At 43.0% G+C, this 17,737-nt stretch overlaps 1 protein-coding gene and 1 long non-coding RNA gene across 2 annotated transcripts in view; both read left to right on the forward strand.

Annotated features, from left to right (window-relative positions):
• Nucleotides 1–5,567, forward strand: part of LOC115291825 — a 65,156-nt gene extending 59,589 nt beyond the window's left edge. Inside the window, exon 3 of the long non-coding RNA XR_003908689.1 lies at nucleotides 5,250–5,567. This is a non-coding gene — a long non-coding RNA (uncharacterized LOC115291825). The remainder of the gene's footprint in view (nucleotides 1–5,249) is intronic.
• The window catches only part of KALRN (kalirin RhoGEF kinase), a 609,954-nt gene that overhangs the window by 62,428 nt on the left and 529,789 nt on the right, over nucleotides 1–17,737 (forward strand). The gene's annotated exons all lie outside the window — the stretch shown is intronic.

Genomic DNA, 17,737 nt, shown 5'->3' on the forward strand with positions numbered 1-17,737 from the left:
GATGAAACTTGGTTGAAGCCAGGCAACTATTAAGTGGTATCAGGATTTGAGATGACTGTGTGACTCCAGAGCCTGTGCTATCTCCATGATGGTAGGGTCACAAATGGACGTAGACAGTAAAGGTCTGTGGCCTTTTTCTACTCATGTGGGTCTAGTGGTCTTGGGCAGGGGTGTCTCTCGTGTCTGTGGAGTGAGGCAGTGAGGTTCTGGGTCTTCTGGGCAGGCCTTGGAATCCTGGATGGCTGAGTTCCTGGTTTCCCTCCCCAGTCCCATTACGGGAGCCACTGGCCTGTGGTATGAGAGGCAGGGAAAGCCAGGATGGCGAGAGATTCTGGACTAAAATTTAAGACGGGCTAGAATGTGGGTTTTCGTTCCCGAGACCACCTCTAACCTTGCCTCTTTGTGACAGCTCTCCCTGGCTCCCTCCTCCTGCATCTCTGACCTCCTCTTGGGCCCCTGCAGACTAGGTCTGCACAAGGCGGCGGTGTTCTGCACTTGTTCCTTTGTTGCTGTGAAACGGCTCCGGCACAGTCAGCCTCTGTGTGGGAGGACTGGTGGCTGTCTTCGCAGGCAGGCATTTGCTCAGAGCAGGCTGCGTGTGAGCCCAGCATCAAGTAATTCTGGCCTCCTCGAGTCGGAGGTGGTGGGATGAGGCTCTGCTGAGGGACTGGCTGTGAAGGATGAGTTCAGGGTGGGATGACGGACCGCTTCTGGGACCAGTGGTATCTCTGGTATCTCCGCCTGCTCCGGCTGCTGGATCGAGGTATTCCTGAGTGTGTGTGTGCGTGTGTGTGTGTGTGTGTACGTGCGCGAAAGAGAGAGAGAGGCACACACACATGGAAAGACACAGATCGTGGGGAGCAGGGAGCAAGAAGAGAAATAACAGGGAATGACATAGGCAAGTAGCCAACCCATGGAAAGTAAAGAAAGGCTGTTTTTCTTGGGATGTTTGTGACCCAGCTGGGAATTGGGAGCTTAGGGCCATTTGGGGAGCATCTGTAAATCAGGATCTCATTTCTCGCTGTTTTTTTTTTTTTTAAATCAAGCTCCATACTATAATCAAAGACAAGTTAAGCCCTGTATTGCAGGGCTTTTGATAGATCACTTTGAGAAGCCGTGTAGCAAGGAGAATGGTCCCTGCAGCAAGAAGCTGGGAACAAACAGATGTAGGCTCAGATCTCAGCTCTGCCACTTAGATCTTAGGCTGATTTATGTGACTTTTCTCAGCCTTTCCCTCATCTGTAAAATGGGCTTGGTAAAGATCTATTTGCTAGGGTTGTTGTGGAATTATTATTTAACTTATAAATAACATAAATGATTTATAAATAATGTAAATATTTATATTACAAATAATATAAAACACATAATATCTCTTGCACAGTAGGTGCTTAGTAAGTATTCATTTCCTCTTTACATGCCTCTCAGCCTCATGGAGCTATAAGGCACCTGCGCTGAGGACAGCTCCTTTTGTGGATTATCTGTAGATAGAGCTGGTTCAGAATTTGCAGTCAGTGGAATGAGAAAGGAAAGTCAATTTTGTGCCTCAGGTTAATCTGACCTTAATACATTTCACTCTCACATATTTATGTGATTTAAATATCTTGATAATGTGATGCAAGAATCCAGATACTCTGCTGTAAGGAAAAGCCACTGTTAACTTGGTTGAATAATTTTAAAAATATTGAGTGCTATTTTTAAAAGCTTTGGCTCCTTTAAGAGGTTTTGGCAAGAATGAGATCAAACCCCTGATGGAAAAGATGATCCTGGGAAGCCCTGCTATATACCCAAGGTGTATTCATTTCCATTGGGAACATTCTTAGGTGTGCCAGGAGGTCAGTGCCAGGTGGAGGCGGAAAGCTGCATAGAGCAGGTGAGCCAGGGCTCTTTTCGGGGAGAAACAAAGATGGAGGACACACGCGAGAAGCAGTCTCTCCCTGGCTCTGAGAAACAGGCCAGTGGGAGCCCAGCCTGGAGAGGAGATGAAAGTGTTCGGAAAGCCAGAACTTCTTACCATGGAGGTCATAGACTGGGGGATGGGGAAGGAGTGCCTAAGTGTGAATCTCCCTTATCTGTGTGATCTCAGGCAAGTTACCTAAACTCTCTGTGCCTCCTTTCCTTCATTGTAAGAAGGGGTGACGATGGTAATAATAGCACTGACCCAGAGGGTTGCTGTAAGAGTTGAGGGAGAAACTACAAGTGAAATACTTTACCCTTGTGCTTGGCATGAAGAAAGTGGCCCTTGAATATTAGTTTTTATTACCAGGACAGTTAATTCTCACTCTCCTATGAACATCCTGGGAAAAACAGGAACAGGTGGAATAACCAGGAACTGAGAAAAGTCTAATTAAGAATTATTAGAGGCTTAGAGACAATTTATACTTATGTGAATTAAAACAAAATTCAAACTAACATGTACTAACTAGAAGAAGAAATTAGATGTTAGTGTATAAGGTGTAATAATAATAATTTATGTTTATTTTTTTGAAAATGCTTGAATCCATGAATTGCAAATTTAGATTCAAGTTCTGGCTTCATTATTTTCCAAGTGCCCTTGAATAAATGGTTTACTCTCAAGTGAAAAATGTGAATATTATGCCAATACCTATGTTATAAAATTTGGGGGAAATTTATTGTGTTAGTACATGTAAAAGTGTCAACCATTCGGGGTGCCTGGGTGGCTCTGTCGGTTGAGCATCTGACTCTTGATTTTGGCTCAGGTCGTGATCTCACAGTTGTGGGATCAAGTCCCACATTGGGATCTACATTGAACATGGAGCCTGTTTGAGATTCTCTCTCCTTCTGTCTCTGCCCCTCTCCCCTTCTCTCATGCATGCTCACTCTCTCTCAAAACAAATAAATAAACATTGGAAAAAAAAAGAAAAAAGTGTCAAGCATTCTTAGAAATGTCAGGTTAATACATTTATGGATTAATGGATTAACCTGTACCCCTGGATAGCAAAAGTTGGTTGCCAGATTTGTGTGTTCTTCCATGGATGTTTTGTCATCATGTATGGCTGTAATTGAAAGTTTATGGTCTGTCATAAACAGTGTCTCTAGGGTTTTCTTTATTATGAGGCTTTAAATTAGCCCCTCCTGGCTGTGAAGGGTATTTTATTTCCAGGCTTCTGAGGTTGAGTGTTGTTTATGTTGCCCAGTTCTGGTTAGTGGGTATCCTAGTACTGTGTGTGTACATGTGTGCACACTCACATCTGTATTCAGCAGAAGTTTTGTTTATAGAACGCCCCTCTGGCAGCTAATGTTACCTAACATTGTGTAGCCAGTCACATGATTTTAAGTGGCGTGCTAGATTGAGATAAGTCACGGGAGATGCTTGGTAAATATTCGTTGAATGGATGGATGGATGATGAACTCGTCCTTCAGGGTGGTGAACGAAGTTCTCTTGGATCTCTCCTTAGTGTATCAGAATTTAGCTCCCTTCATCTGTTTTAGGATTTCATGTCATTTCACCCTCATTATTGTCATGGCTCATGTCATCTTGAAAGCAACAGGCCTCAAGAAAGTGAGGAGAGGATAAGAAATTAGAAGAGGGAAATGATGAGCTTAGCCCAGGAAATTGAAATAATCGACAAGCTGTGTGCCGCCTGAGTCATTCTCTTGGCTGTGACTAGGGGATACAGGAATCTGTGCTTTGACACATCTAGGAAAGAGGAGGAAACAACACATCATGGAGCGGAAATAAACTTTCCTGAGAACTGACAGTGCGTGCTTGGTGACTGCAGACGAACCTTTTGTCTCCCCCATTATTTAAAAAAAAAATAAGGGTACGGATTTTAAATAGTAAAAGAGATAGTTTTTTAGGGCTGTAGTTAACTATGTGTAAGGATATTTTTGGTCTATATGTAAGGACCTATATGATAATGAACTACCAACTTGCTTAGACATGATTATTTTGATGATTTATTTTGCTAATAGCAGACACTGTTTTTGCGGTGTTTGTTACTGTTTGTCAATTCTGCTGACTGTGTTCTGTGCTTACAGACAGTGACTGAGGAGATGGTTCCTGTGGTAGGGACTGTTCATGGAAAGAAAGGAGCTCATACAGATAAGAAACATGAGTAGTATGTAAGAGAAGTAATGTCACTTTTTGTGGTTGTTGAGTTTTGGCATGTCCTTGGGGACCTGACGTGTGAGGTGGGGATTTATATTTCTTTGTTTACGTGCAATCATGTTGGAGGAAAGAGGAAGAGGGGAAGACTGGTGACTCCTTCTTCATAGGCATGGGCGGTGTTTCCACTATACGCGATGTCTGCCACTGGTTGTCGTGAGATCATCTTAGGTGATTTACACATTTCGCTGGAGGGTCTATTGCTGGTCACCGCCTGGTGCTGTCCAGCAGTCTGCCTCCCCAATGTCTGCTTCTGCTGTGCCACCCCTCGTCCCCACCCCCACTTCATCCAACACAGACCGCCCTTAGCCCCACTCAATGCTCAGATTGCCCCTCACTTCCACCAGCCCTGCTTCAGTCTCCTACTCTGCCCTGCCTCCATCTCTGGCCTCAGTTTCTCTGCTTCCTCAGCCTCTCTCTCTCCCTAGGGCTTCTGCTTCTCCTCCTCCTCCTTTTTTTTTTTTTAATGTTTGTTTATTTTTGAGAGAGAGAGAGACCGAGAGCGAGCGAGCCAGCAGAGGAAGGGCAGAGAGAGAGGGAGAAACAGAATTTGAAGCAGGCTCTAGGCTCTGAGCTGTCAGCACAGAGCCCAATACAGGGCTCAAACCCATGAGCCATGAGATCATGACCTAAGCTGAAGTCGGACACTTAGCCAGTTGAGCCACCCAGGCACCCCCCCTCTCCCTAGGGCTTCTTAAGGGCACAGCTTCATATGGGCACTTGCTACCTGTAACCCCATTCTCTGGCATTCTTCTGTTAGTCTCCAACCCATCTCCAAGCTTCTCACTTTCCTCACCCAATGGCTGTGGCAATGTTGCCCTGCATCCTGGGTCTTCTGACTTTCCCTGCCTCCTGACTTGAGTGTTTTTCCCCTCTCAGGAACTGTCACCTTGCCATTACCCTCAGTCCACTAGTTTCTTTTTAAAATAAATTTAAGTAAAATGGCATTGATTTAAAATATTATTGAGGAAATAACTATAGGAGGTAATGGATATGGTAAAATGATGTCAGAAGTACATAAATGACTGATGTGTGGAAAACTTAAGTGTTATTTATAAAGTGAATTTATAACATAGCTTTTAGACTGCTAATTTCTTCTTGGTGTTTTGTCCATATTTTGTAGCTACCACAAAGTGCTCTGGCTTCTGGACCTGAAACCGACTGATTCTTACCCCTGGATATACACGAGAATCACCCAGGAGTTGTTAGAAAGTACAGTGTCCAGCTCCTTTCTTCCCATCACCAGCCCTAGCCAGTTACATTAGAATCGCTGGAAATGAGCCTGGACATCGACATCTTTAAGGGCTCTGCAAGTGATTCTGATGGTAGCCAGGCTTGGGACTGCTCATTGCCATCCTGTAACATGGATGCCAGAGAGTAAAGGCAAAAATGCCTCTTTAGCAAAATAACAAAATAAATGAGAATATATGAGAATAGTAAACACAGGAGTAAACATAGGGATGCACTGAGGAGTAAAACTTAAAGGAACACTATCTTTTGGGTATAATTCATGCAATTTTCTTTAAAAACAACTGCAACCGTTTTCTATCACTACCTAACTAAACCTTGACTTTCCTTATTTCTAGGAACTAAATTTTTCCTATGTGCAGGGTGTTGTCTGCCCCAGCTTGCTTTGGAGTTTTTGCTCTCTGTTCTGTCCACCTAGGGTTTTGGATATTGGGATGGCAGTTTGTCACTGCAGACGTCAAGTCCCTTTTACTCCTTCTTAGTATAGCCCCCAACAATTGGGCACTGCCCATATTCAGTTAGAATTTGAGAAAGAAAAATGCTTTTCTCCTTTCAGATAGTTGGGCAGTGAGGAGAGTCTCTTTCGTTAAGCCTTCACAGTGTTGGGCTGTAGTTCAGCCAGGAATCTACCTGTGTTTCTCACCAGAGTTCACCTCTCCCTGTGTAGCTGCTCTCTCCTGCCTCAACCTTCTCTGAAATGTCCTAACCCAAGGATTGACTCTGCCCAGGTACAGTATAGGGTCACGAGGCAGCCAGCTCTAATGGCTGTGGCTCTCAGGCATGTTGATCTCATTCTTCCCATGCCTACAGCCCTCTTCTTGGCCCTTGGTTTTCTGTCACGGACAGATGCCCTGTCTGTGGTTTGCTTGCTGCTCAGTAATCTGCCCAGCTCTGGTCCCTGACTGGGTCAGACTTGGCATCTCTGCTTAGTCCATCTGCTGTGGCCAGTCCCTATTGCCATGGACAGTAGGATACCCAGGATCATGGACAAATGGATACCCATTTTGTTTTGGCTTGTTCTGCTCTTGTTAACTGTTGCATAGGAGTGCCCAGCTTGATGTGTGGCTTCTTTGTGCCAACCGTTATGACTTGTTCCTTCCCTCCTATGGCCTGTGGGAAAAAGATGAGAAAAGCACACAGCATGTGTATGAAAAGTGTTGGATGGCTCTCCTGCACTGGGAATTTTCTAATCAGAGGAATTTAGGTTGTAATCACCTTCCCATTTGAGATGAATCTTCCTATAATACATAAAGAAGTTATTTTAGCTTAGCTTTTTAAGTTACAAATATATATCTCTTATAGTTACTTAATTGGCTTTTGGCATAAGATCACTTCTCTAAAGGAACCAATTCCCTTGTCCAATAAATAGTTTGAACACAGCACCACTAGAAACACCATCCCAGACCATTCTTTGTTGCTCCACACCAGAATCTCCCCAGAAACCTCTGTATTTTCCTGTGCTTCCACTAGAAATGCCCCAAGTGTCTCCTCCTCGTAGTTAATACACACCCTTCCCCTTCTAAACCTTGAAGCTCCTATGTCCTCCAGAAAAGGCTCTTCTAGTTGGTCATACGTGGTTCTGTTAGGAGGCAGGTGGGCACTTAGTTGCCCAAGATTAGGTGTTCCATGATACACCTAATAGGCTCCTGTGGGTAGTAACAGGACATGTCTCATGGGGTTGTTGTGAGCACTGAAGGAGTTAATGTGTGTGGCAATGCCTGAGCTGAAGAAGTGCTTGGTGGGTGCATGCTGTCCTCCCAGATTTCTGCTGCTGTTATGAGCTTAGTTACTCCTGGGTGAGAGTGTGTGTGTGTGTGTGTGTGTGGCATGGGGGGTCCTGTTTTCTCCAATGAGAGCAGATCTTCTCTGAGTTTAGGTCCTTGTCCCACTATCTCTTTGTATTCTCCCTCAGACACCTAGTTCAGGATTGTTTCTAATAAATCACTTTGGCTCACAGAGTACCTGAACTCTCCAGGGAACAAAGAAAAGATACTGATTATCAAGGCATTGTTAAGGAGGAAAACAGAGTGCTATAATGATTTGACAATTCTAATATCTTATATCTGTGGGTCTGCAGTATGTCTCTTTGAGATAGATTACTTTAGCCCCCATTTCCCAGATAGGAAATAGGCTTATCGAGGTTAGGTACTTCACTAAAGCCACAGAGCTGCTACAGCCAGGACCCCAGACTCCCATCTGGGCTGAGTTCTCTCTATATGTGCTATGGTACAGGTGGGGAGACGCCCACTCTTCCTCCAACACACATGTGAAACTGGGGTTTCTTTCCACCTCCCCTGTCAGCACATACAGAGTATCTCGCTGGGATGTCTTGTCTGTGGTGTGAGATCACTAGACAAGATGTATCTAGGCCAAGTCCTGAGGGAAGGACACCGATAGCTGTTCTGTGAGGTCCAGGTGTGGTGTTTCCATCCGGTGAGGTGGAAGTTACTGTGATGTGAGAATGGCAGAGCAGCACTTCTCTGGGTGTGTCATGGCCTCCCAGGGCCTGTTCTTCTCTTGTGACATATTCAGTGATTGCTGATAGCCAAGGGGTAGAGGGGTTGCTGTGTCCCTGGATGGTCAGAATGCCAGCTGGATTCTCAGCATAAGTGAGAGTTTACCCTTCACCTTACAGATGGAGGCAGCTTGTTATCAAAGAAATGGTCAAAGCAATAAATATTGGTGGTGATATTGCTGGCAATAGTAATCATATCTGCTAAGGGCCTATGCATGGCAGGGAGCATTTGGGGATAGTAAGTAGGCCCCTTGCCCTCGGAGAGCTTACAATTCAAACTCCCGAAAAGACCAAGATCTATCACTAATTTCTGTGAGTCTCTGTTGACCCTTTAAGGTTCCATGGTTCTATGTGGACAATACTTTCAATATCTGCAAAATAATATACCTATAGTACCTATAATATATCTACATGGTGCTGTTAGGTATTATTTCTTAAGCAGGAGAAATAGTCTGCATGAAAGAGGAAATGTTCACTCATTCAACAAATATCTTCTGAGGGCCTCCTCTGTGCTATGCCCAATTAAGTCTCTGGGAATATGGTGCTGAAGAAGACAGTATTCTTGTATTCATAAGACTTTACAGTCTAGTGGGGGAAGTAGACAATAACAAACACTACAGTGGCAGGTAGGATAAAAAGGAGAATACTGAATTAAGCTTCAGTGGTACTTAACTATGAGGATGGAAGTCAGAGAGTACAGACTCCCTGGATTGTCTGTGTGGTGTGAGTTACATTTGGAGAGATAGGCTGGGGCCACCTTGTGAAGAGTCTTGCTTGCATGGCAGGTTAAAGGCAGATGATGGCAGGGTAGTAACATTTAATTAAAAAATGTACAGAACAATTTCTGCATACCAGGCAGTAGGGAATATAGGTACTGGGAATCTGGTACCAGTGCCTGGTCCTAGAAATATAAGAAGTATAATACGATATAACATAATGCTTAGCATCTTTATGTTTATGTTTCTAGAGAAGAGTTAGGGTAGCAGAAGCATGGTTTTGATTTATTGACCTAAAAGTGATCATGAAGTTGATATTAGCCCAGGGAAGATAGTATAGGGGGAAATATGATTAATGTAGACTGATCTTGGAAAGTGTACACATGAGGAGACAGAATCAAAGTGAGGAGAGTATTTATTCCCAAGGGTAGTTAGGAAGAGAGCCAGGAGACACTAAATTCATGGGAGTAGAAGAGAAAGGACAGTTAGGGATCCCCATTTGCAGCGAGGTTGGGGCATTTTGAGGAGTTTGGTGACAGAAGGCTTTGGTGACTACTCACAGCTTTGTTTCAGCAGCCTTGGCGAGGAGAAACCAGATTGCGGTGGGAGGAGATGGTAAAGATGAGGCAGCAGCCAGCACATATTGTTTGTTTGAGAAATATGTCAGAAAATGCAAGGTAAAAATAGAATAGTGGTTGGTGGGACGTTAGGGTCAAATGATGGTTTTTGTTAAGGAAGGGAGGCCTGACTGTATATGAGGATGGGGTGGGGCCAGTGACAGAGAGAAGTTTGAAAATGATATAGAGAAATGGATTTATTAATCCATTCAATAAATATTCATTGAGTACTGACTGTGTTCCGGGCCTGTGCTATTTTCTGGGGATACAGCATGAATAAGGCATGAAGCCTTCATGAAGTTTACATTCTAGTGAGTGAGACAGATGATACACAAGTCCAGCAACAGTTGAATTTCTAATAAGAGCTGGTAATAAGTGCTGTGAAATGCAGCAGTGACCTGGAGGAGGTAGGAGTGAGTTGAAGGAAGAGTACAGATAGAAGTGGTAGACCGGAGGAGGGGAGTGCTTCCTCTGCTGGAAGGAGGGTAGAGGGAGGTGCTTAGGAATCTATTTTTAAGTAGAAAGAAGAAAAAAAGAGGAAATGCGGTTCAGGTAGCTTTGATATTCTTAGCAGAAGAGCAAGCAGTGTTATGGGTTGAGACTAGAGAGATGGGCTCGATCAAGACCTTGGATAAGTTTTCACCTGCTTCATTCAGGCCTCCAACAACCCTGTGATGTAGGCAGTGTTATTCTCATTGTATTGATGAGATAACTGAGGGGACTCAGGGAGGACCTATAACTAGAAAGTACAGGGGTGAGGTGGTGGGGAGGTCTATCACCTGTAAATTCTGCCATTTAACAGTTTCGAGGAAATGAAAACTGAGTGGAGAATCATAAGACTGCCAGTGAAATTGAGAGATCAGTCCCTTCTTCCTCATCTTCTACAAAACCCTATTCTGGGCCCTGTGGGAAACTCTTGGAGAGGAGATGACACCTGTGTGTAGAAGGCTTTAAAGACATAAATCAAGCCATCAGCATGTACTTATGAGTATTTGGATTTTTAAGGATTTGTGTACAGCAAGGGAAAAGGGCATTCCGGGTAAGAGAAAATACAGTGCAAACATTCTAGGGATTCAGACGAAAGGTGTAATCAGAGAAGGCTGGAGCTTTATCAGATAAGAAGTGAATTTACTGGTTCAAGAGATGGTATTGGGCCAAACAAGATCAGTGGTGAGAAGAGGTTTTGGTTTCTCACTCTCTTTACCTCCATAATTTTACCCTCAGCAAAAGAAGAGCCAGAGTTGGAAGAGACCTCTCATTTAAGAGATGAGGAAACTGAGCCCAAAAAGAGGATTTCAGTTCCTGAGGCCATACAGTCAGCTATTGGCTAAACCTGAGTATGAAAGCAGGACACAAAAACTCGCTGGGCCGGTTTTCATTATATTCCCTGTTGTTTCAACCTCCAGTCCTGCCCCCTTTAACAAGCTTAACATACCTAATGTAGTCATTGTATGTGGAAGAATGGGCAGGATGAAGAATTCATGGGTTTGAGGGGTGTCTATACTGTATCCAGCTTCTTAAGGCTCCAGGCAAAATTTGTAAGGAGCCCCTAAACAGACTATTTCTTTCTCCATCCTCCTTTGCTATTATCATGAAAAATAAGCTGAGTGGAGTTGGAAGTGGCACCTCCTGACTCTCCTGGTCTATTGCAGTATTGAGTTCTAAAGAACCCAGCCCAGAGCAAAGGCAAAGGAGTTGTCTTCCTTATAAACTCAGGCTAGGAGGAAGAATTGGCATGGGGCTTTTAATCTACATTCATGCCAAATGAAATCTGTTAGATGGGATAATGAGCTCCATATTTTATGGACTATTTTAAGCCTATCTCAAAATAAAGTACAGGACTAGGGGTGGAGGAAGGACGTAAGTCTTGGAGACAAAATGCCATGGCTTACTCATCAGTGTTTTCATTTTAATGATCCCAACCCCAGTACAAGTCCCTCAGTGACACTGTAATGGAAACCACATTCTTTTTTTCTGCTGGAAGTTTCAAGATGAACACAGCCAAATGCTTCAAGGCATAATTAAGGTTATAAACTCTCATCCCCGGTAAAACACAGACCTTTCACCCCAGGGGGCTCAGTTAGAGACAGTGTGGTTTGAAAGCAGTTGAAATTATAGAGACATTTCTTCTGCCAATCTCTAACCCACCACAGCTTCTTTTCTGGGCCTTCCCTCTCTGTTCCTCCCCCCTCTTCCCCTTAACTGCTGCCTCATCCCTGGGAAGGAATAAACCAACACATAAATAAATAAGAACCCTGGTATTGACTCCTTCCCTGCCACAGGGCGAGAATCTCAGACAGACGCTGCTATGTTTGCAGGAGGTTGGACAGGGCTGGTAGAGGCAGTCCACGCATAGCAGGAAGGGCAGCTGGGGGGGCCCAGCCAGTACATGTGAGGTACTGGGAAGAGGGAGGTGCATGTGTCATGAGTAGGTATGGGAGGAGGTGGGGAATGTTCTGCACATTACAGGCTGGAAAATCTACCTCATAGGAAGGTCTTGAGGACCTAAGAGAACAAGGTGGTCCCTTCTCCTATGTTTGGACATGATGGGTTAAGAGCTCTCTCCGTTTGCATCTCTTTTGCCTTGACCAACTTTCTGAATTTGCCGAGATCAAAGTTAAGAAACTTGGCATGGCCAACTCGATTACGTGGGCTTATTTTTCCCCTCTCTTAACCACATCTTGAACACCTGGAATATATAGGATAGTGGGAACCCTTAGTGCATGTATATAAACTCTTTCTTTGGCCAATTTCAGTCCATTCTTATCCACACAGGGAAGGATCTAGTTAGCATAAGGAACAAGGGAAGGACTAGAATATTTGCCTCCCCCATCTCCCTGCCACTGGCTGCCTTGGTTCCATACTCTGACCTTGAGGGTAATGATTCTGGGATAGATCATAATGAGACCCAGCTAGACCCTCTGCTTGGCTCCTTAGAGATCATATCACTGCTTCATTTCTCTTCTCACTAAACTGATCACAAAAATTCAAGTAGTCATGTCCATAATATCACCTTCAGGAAGATATATTAATGAGTGCATTGTCAACTCATCTGTCTAACAAGTATTAAATACCTCTCTGAGCCTTACCTTCCTCATTTAAAGAATTAGGGTAATATCTCTCTGTGGTAGTCAAATATTTACTAATATTTACAGTTTTCCACCTTATGAGCACACAGTAAGATTGCTCTTCTCTATACCTTCAGCCATGTGATATTCTTTGGCCAATGAAATGTCAGCAATAAGATGTTTCATTTCCAAATGGAAGCTTTAAAAGCCAATAACTATTAACTTCATACTGTTTCACTGACTGTAGAAGCTAGGCTGGGATAAAGTCTCTGGTATCCTGGGACCCTGAATGACTGTGAGCATAGCCCTCTGTTGAACCATGTTGAACTTGTAGTACAAACAAGAAATAATAATTTTTTTCTGTTAAGCTACTGAGATTTCAAGATGGTTTATATCCATAGTCTACCATGCCTGTATTGACTCTGACATATACTGCCTTGTAAGGCTTTGTGAGGAATTACACAAAATAGAAATCTATATGCAATGCTGGCCACATAGTACTCAGTAAATGGTGGATACATTATTCTCACTATGAATATTATTTAGGATACTTTTGGTTGCAGGTAACTGAACCCAAACTCAAAACAGCCTAAACAATAAAACTTCTGCCCCTCTCTTCCTGCTTCTCCTGCTTAACAAGAAGTTCAGAAGGTGGGCTGTTAAATAAGAGGCTCAATGTCATCACCAGATTCTCTCTTATTTAGTCAGCTTTGGTTCATTAGACTTCTTACAGGAAATCTGTAGATTGTTGCATTTCATCACTCTTGGGAAAATTCTCAGCAATTATCTCTGTTCTTTCTCTTCTCTCCTTTTGGGATACCAGTTGATTGAAATAAATATTTCTTTTATTTGAGTCAATTTTGAAATTGATCAAAGTTGAAATTTCTCACTGTATCTTCTAAATTTATTATTGTTACTTCTATATTTTTTGTATTTTATCTCACCTTGGTGCATCCTAGATAGTTTCCTCCAATTTATCTTCAAGTGTATTAATTTTCTAGACAGCTAAGTTTAATCTGAAATTAAAATTATTCCTTGACTTCTTGACTTCTTAATTTCAAGTATTGTATTTTTCGGTGCTAGAATAATTATTTGTTTTCAATTTAAAAAATTATTTAATAGTTTATTGTCAAATTGGTTTCCACATAACACCCAGTGCTCTTCCTCACAAGTGCCCTCCTCCATTACCACCACCTTCGTTCCCCCTTCCCCTCCTGCTTCAACTCTCCATTTGGTTTCCGTATTCAATAGTCTCTCAGGCTTTGCGTCCCCCTCTCTCCCCAACTCTCTTTCCCCCTTCCCCTCTCCATGGTTCTCCATTAGGTTTCTCCTGTTAGACTTATGAGTGCAAACATATGGTATCTGTCCTCCTCTGCCTGACTGTTGGTGGGAATGTAAACTGGTGCAGCTGCTCTGGAAAACAGTATGGAAGTTCCTCAAAAAACTACCAATAGAACTCCCCTGTGACCCAGCAATAGCACTGCTAGGGATTTATCCAAGGGATACAGAAGTGCTGACACATAGGGGCACATGTACCCCAATGTTCATAGCAGCATTGTCAACAATAGCCAAATCATGGAAAGAGCCTAAATGTCCATCACCTGATGAGTGGATCAAGAAGATGTGGTATATATATACAATGGAGTATTACATGGCAATGAGAAAGAATGAAATATGGCTATTTGTAGCAAAGTGGATGGACCTCGAGGGTGTCATGCTAAGTGAAATAGAATCCCTATTTAAGTCATTTTCAAATAACTTTTTTCCCCAAGTTTTCAGTCCAATGAAAAACCTTGAAATTGTGTCTTTTGTTTCCCTGAACATAGTAAACATATTTGCTTTCTAGTGTCTAAGTTGGATATCTGGAGTCTAATATCTGGAGTCTTTGGAATCTTTGTGGTCTGTTTCTGTAGGCTGCTGTTTGTGATAATTTTTGTTCTTGGTGTCTTTTTAACTTGTGTTATCTTTGATTGTGTCCTGGTCATTATTTTTGAAAAATATTTTATAATAATTTGCAGCCTAGGATTGTAACTTCCTCCTATAATGATCATTTTTCTTTTGTCAGACACCTATAGATACTATCAGTGTAATTTTATCGTACTCCAATATTTGAATGCTTGGGGATCCATCCTTGGAACTAGATTATAGGTAGCTGTGTTTCAAGTTTCCATGAAAACTGGTTACCTTTCCCTTAACAGTGAAGCTCTTTCTCTGGGTGAAAGCCCAGCTTGGAGTGGAATGTTATTTATCAGAATCCCTTCCTTGAGAAGGCCCAGAATTTTAATTTTTGGTCCTCTTGCCCATCCTATCTGTTAGAGAAGCAGCTTAGTTTTGCCACAATTTCTTGCAGATTGGCGAATATTCTGAGAGCAAAAGCTCCTTTGTGTTTTGGACCAACCTCTTTTGATTCTCCCCTTCTCCTAGGTTTTGGCCTACTAATTCTTTGTTATTTTTCTTAGTTCTTTAATGCTTTTAAGAAGATTGGAAAAAAAATTGCCATTAGTGGGAGGGTTGATCCTAATTGCCTAGCCTGCCATTTTAAGAATGGAGATCCCAGGACCCCAATTCTTTTCACCCTTCTGTTCCTTATAGTCCCAAGATGGCTGCCACATGCCCTGTATCACATGGAGAAGTGACAGCTGAAAAAGCCTAGTTTTCATGAATGTATTCACATAGGTCTTTTTTAAGAGCAAGAAAGCCTATCCCAGATGCCCCTTCGGAGACTTTTTCTCATGGCTCAAAGGACATAATTTCACCACCAATTCCTAAACAAGTCACTGGAAAGGGGATATAATTTTCATGATTGATATAACATAATTAACATTTACCCTGTGGGGCTGGGAGGGCCTCTGTTTCTCTTAAGGCACTTGGATAATGATTCCTGAACAAAATCTAGGTTCTGTAAGCAAGGAAGAAAAGGGTAAATTCCTACTCAGTAGGCAGCCCACTGTATCAGTCATACTTTGTGCTCAGCTAGAGTTAAGGATTAAGACATGTAGACGTTTCTTGCCCTAATTATGGGCCTACATCCTCTGAATGATGCAGAAAAATATTGAGCCAAATTCTAATGAACAGGATTCAGAAGTGCTGGGGGCATGTCCCTCAAAAACACATTTTGTAACTTAAGAAAAAAAATTGAGATAGCCTGTGATCAAAATGCAATACATTTATTTACTGAAAAATATTCAAAAATAAAATTCTATAGGAGAAAGAATGGCCTTATTGGAAATTTATTCATAAGATTTAATCACACTACAAATTACTTCTATAAATGTATATTGCATAAAAACTAATATATCTGATGGAGTCATAAGGCTCCACTGGATGAGCTGGGTCCTTGCAAATATTCCTGGAAGATGAAGGATCATACTAAGGTTTAAGAACCCTCACATACCTTGGGAACATGAACATCACTTCCCCAGCAGGGCTGGAAGGCTGTCCTTGCTGTAATATCCATGCCCTCGTTACCTAGGAACAGGGTTGGAGGACAGAGGTGTGAAGTATGAGGGTACCAAAGACAGCCTTTCCTGAGGGTTGACTTGTATCTGTATTTGAAAAACCTGATGGCCTCTACATCCTCTCTTTTGTTATAAGAGGCTCCAGAGAGAGGGACATTTATCCGTCTGCCTCCAACAGGACACTTCATAGTTTCCACCTGAGAAGAGGAGGTCCAGTTCCTGAATCAACACCTTCTACAGATTCAGGATCAATCTCCCCTTCCTCTGTTTTCCATATGCCATATTTATGGCTTGACCTTATCTTAGATGTTTCCCTTATCAGTCTATCACTTGCTGAAGGTTCCTAGCTCTTGGAAATCCCTCAAAGAAGATACGCAAAGAAGATGTGCCAAGCAGGTTAAAAGTGTGCATGGAGTGGTATTTTTGGTCATGGGGAGATGAATACAGCTGGGTTTGGGGAGGTGGTTTCGTATGGGGTGAAATTAAATTGAAAGTACACCTACCTGCATCTGTCCCCTTTTATCACCTCCACACCATTTATCCTTAAATTCTATCAGTTAAAGCTATTGATTTGCATGACCAGACTCCTTTAAAAACCAAAGGAAACCTAAAACTTAATAAAACTTGGAAGTACCAAGCACAGTGGTAGGCTTATTTGCTGATTGGCTTACTTTTTAGGCAGTGTGATGAGGCTTTGAAATCAAAATGGCCTGCTTTACCTCACACCACTCATTACTGTGTAATGTTGGGCACTTCTTTAGGCCTCTGTTTCCCCATTTGTAAGATGCTGAGAATATCAATATTTACCTCATTAGGGTTATTGTATGGATGAAGTGGTGTCAAGCATGTAAAAATCCCAATAAATGTTAGCTATTAATTCTTAACTCTTACTGACTGAAATCTAACTTTTGGATGAGAAGACGATGGTGGAATGCTCAGGAAGGGATCTAAGGCCTGGAAGCTTAGGGGGGCAGGTTTCAATAAGTTGGGGAAGACAGAATGTGCCATAAGTGCTGGATACTGGGGCTTTGAGAGGAGGCAATGGAGAGTTGGATGTGAAGGAGGGAACCAAAGACCAACCTCCACTTGCCTTGAAGTTGGCCCCAGGCCTTGTGAGGAAGCTTAAGCCTCAGGCTGCCCTCTGTAACTTGTGACTGGGATGTGTTTCCAGCAGGAGCAGTCATCTATCAGTAGCTCCTTTTAAGACCCTGCTCCCTTACCTGGAGGCTACCTGCTGAGCTGGGCTACCTCCAAGGGGGCCTTCACCATGCTGCCTCCTGCTGGCTCAGTCCACCAGCTCAAGGTGCTTCCGACTTTGCTGGAGTTCCTTCTCCATTAAGTAGATTAAGGCTGAATGACCCAGCCCAGAATAATGGACACACTAATTGGCAGTCATTAGAGGACCTCAGCGTTGATAAATCTTCAGGCCCTGGGCAGTATCTGCTGAAATCCATTCTTATCAACCACTTCAGGAAAGAAGGATCCAAGAGCCAGGACAAATGCCTGTCTAGATGCTGAGAGGGAGGGGCTGAAGCAGCTTGTTCTCAGAGGTGCCTGATGAGTAGAGGTGCCTGGGCAGAGGCACTGAGAGAAAGAGGAAGGGCTTCGCTTTTTAAATAGGAAAGGTAGTAGTAGTTAGCACTTTTTGAGGACCTCAAACATAATCTGTGAGGGATTAGGCCTGAAGCAGCAGATTGGGAGAGAGATTATGTCAGAGGCAAAGGAACATCTCTTCATTTTACACTGTGGCCACTGGACATGTCCTGGCCATTTCATCAGAGTCAAGCAGACTGTTGGTCGTGTTTATATTATGGCTTTGAATGTGAGGAAGAAGAAAATGGGTTTTGGAGAGACGAGGTGCTCTCTTTTCTGGATGTTTATCTCCAGCCAACGCCAAGCACATAGGATGGCATCCAGCCCTCAGGAGAGGAGTGCAATGCAGAAGTTGAAGGAACTGTTCTCATGAGGACTCTGTGTGACATACAGGTA

Source organism: Suricata suricatta, chromosome 5 (genome assembly GCF_006229205.1).
Source record: "Suricata suricatta isolate VVHF042 chromosome 5, meerkat_22Aug2017_6uvM2_HiC, whole genome shotgun sequence".
NCBI lineage: Eukaryota > Metazoa > Chordata > Mammalia > Carnivora > Herpestidae > Suricata > Suricata suricatta.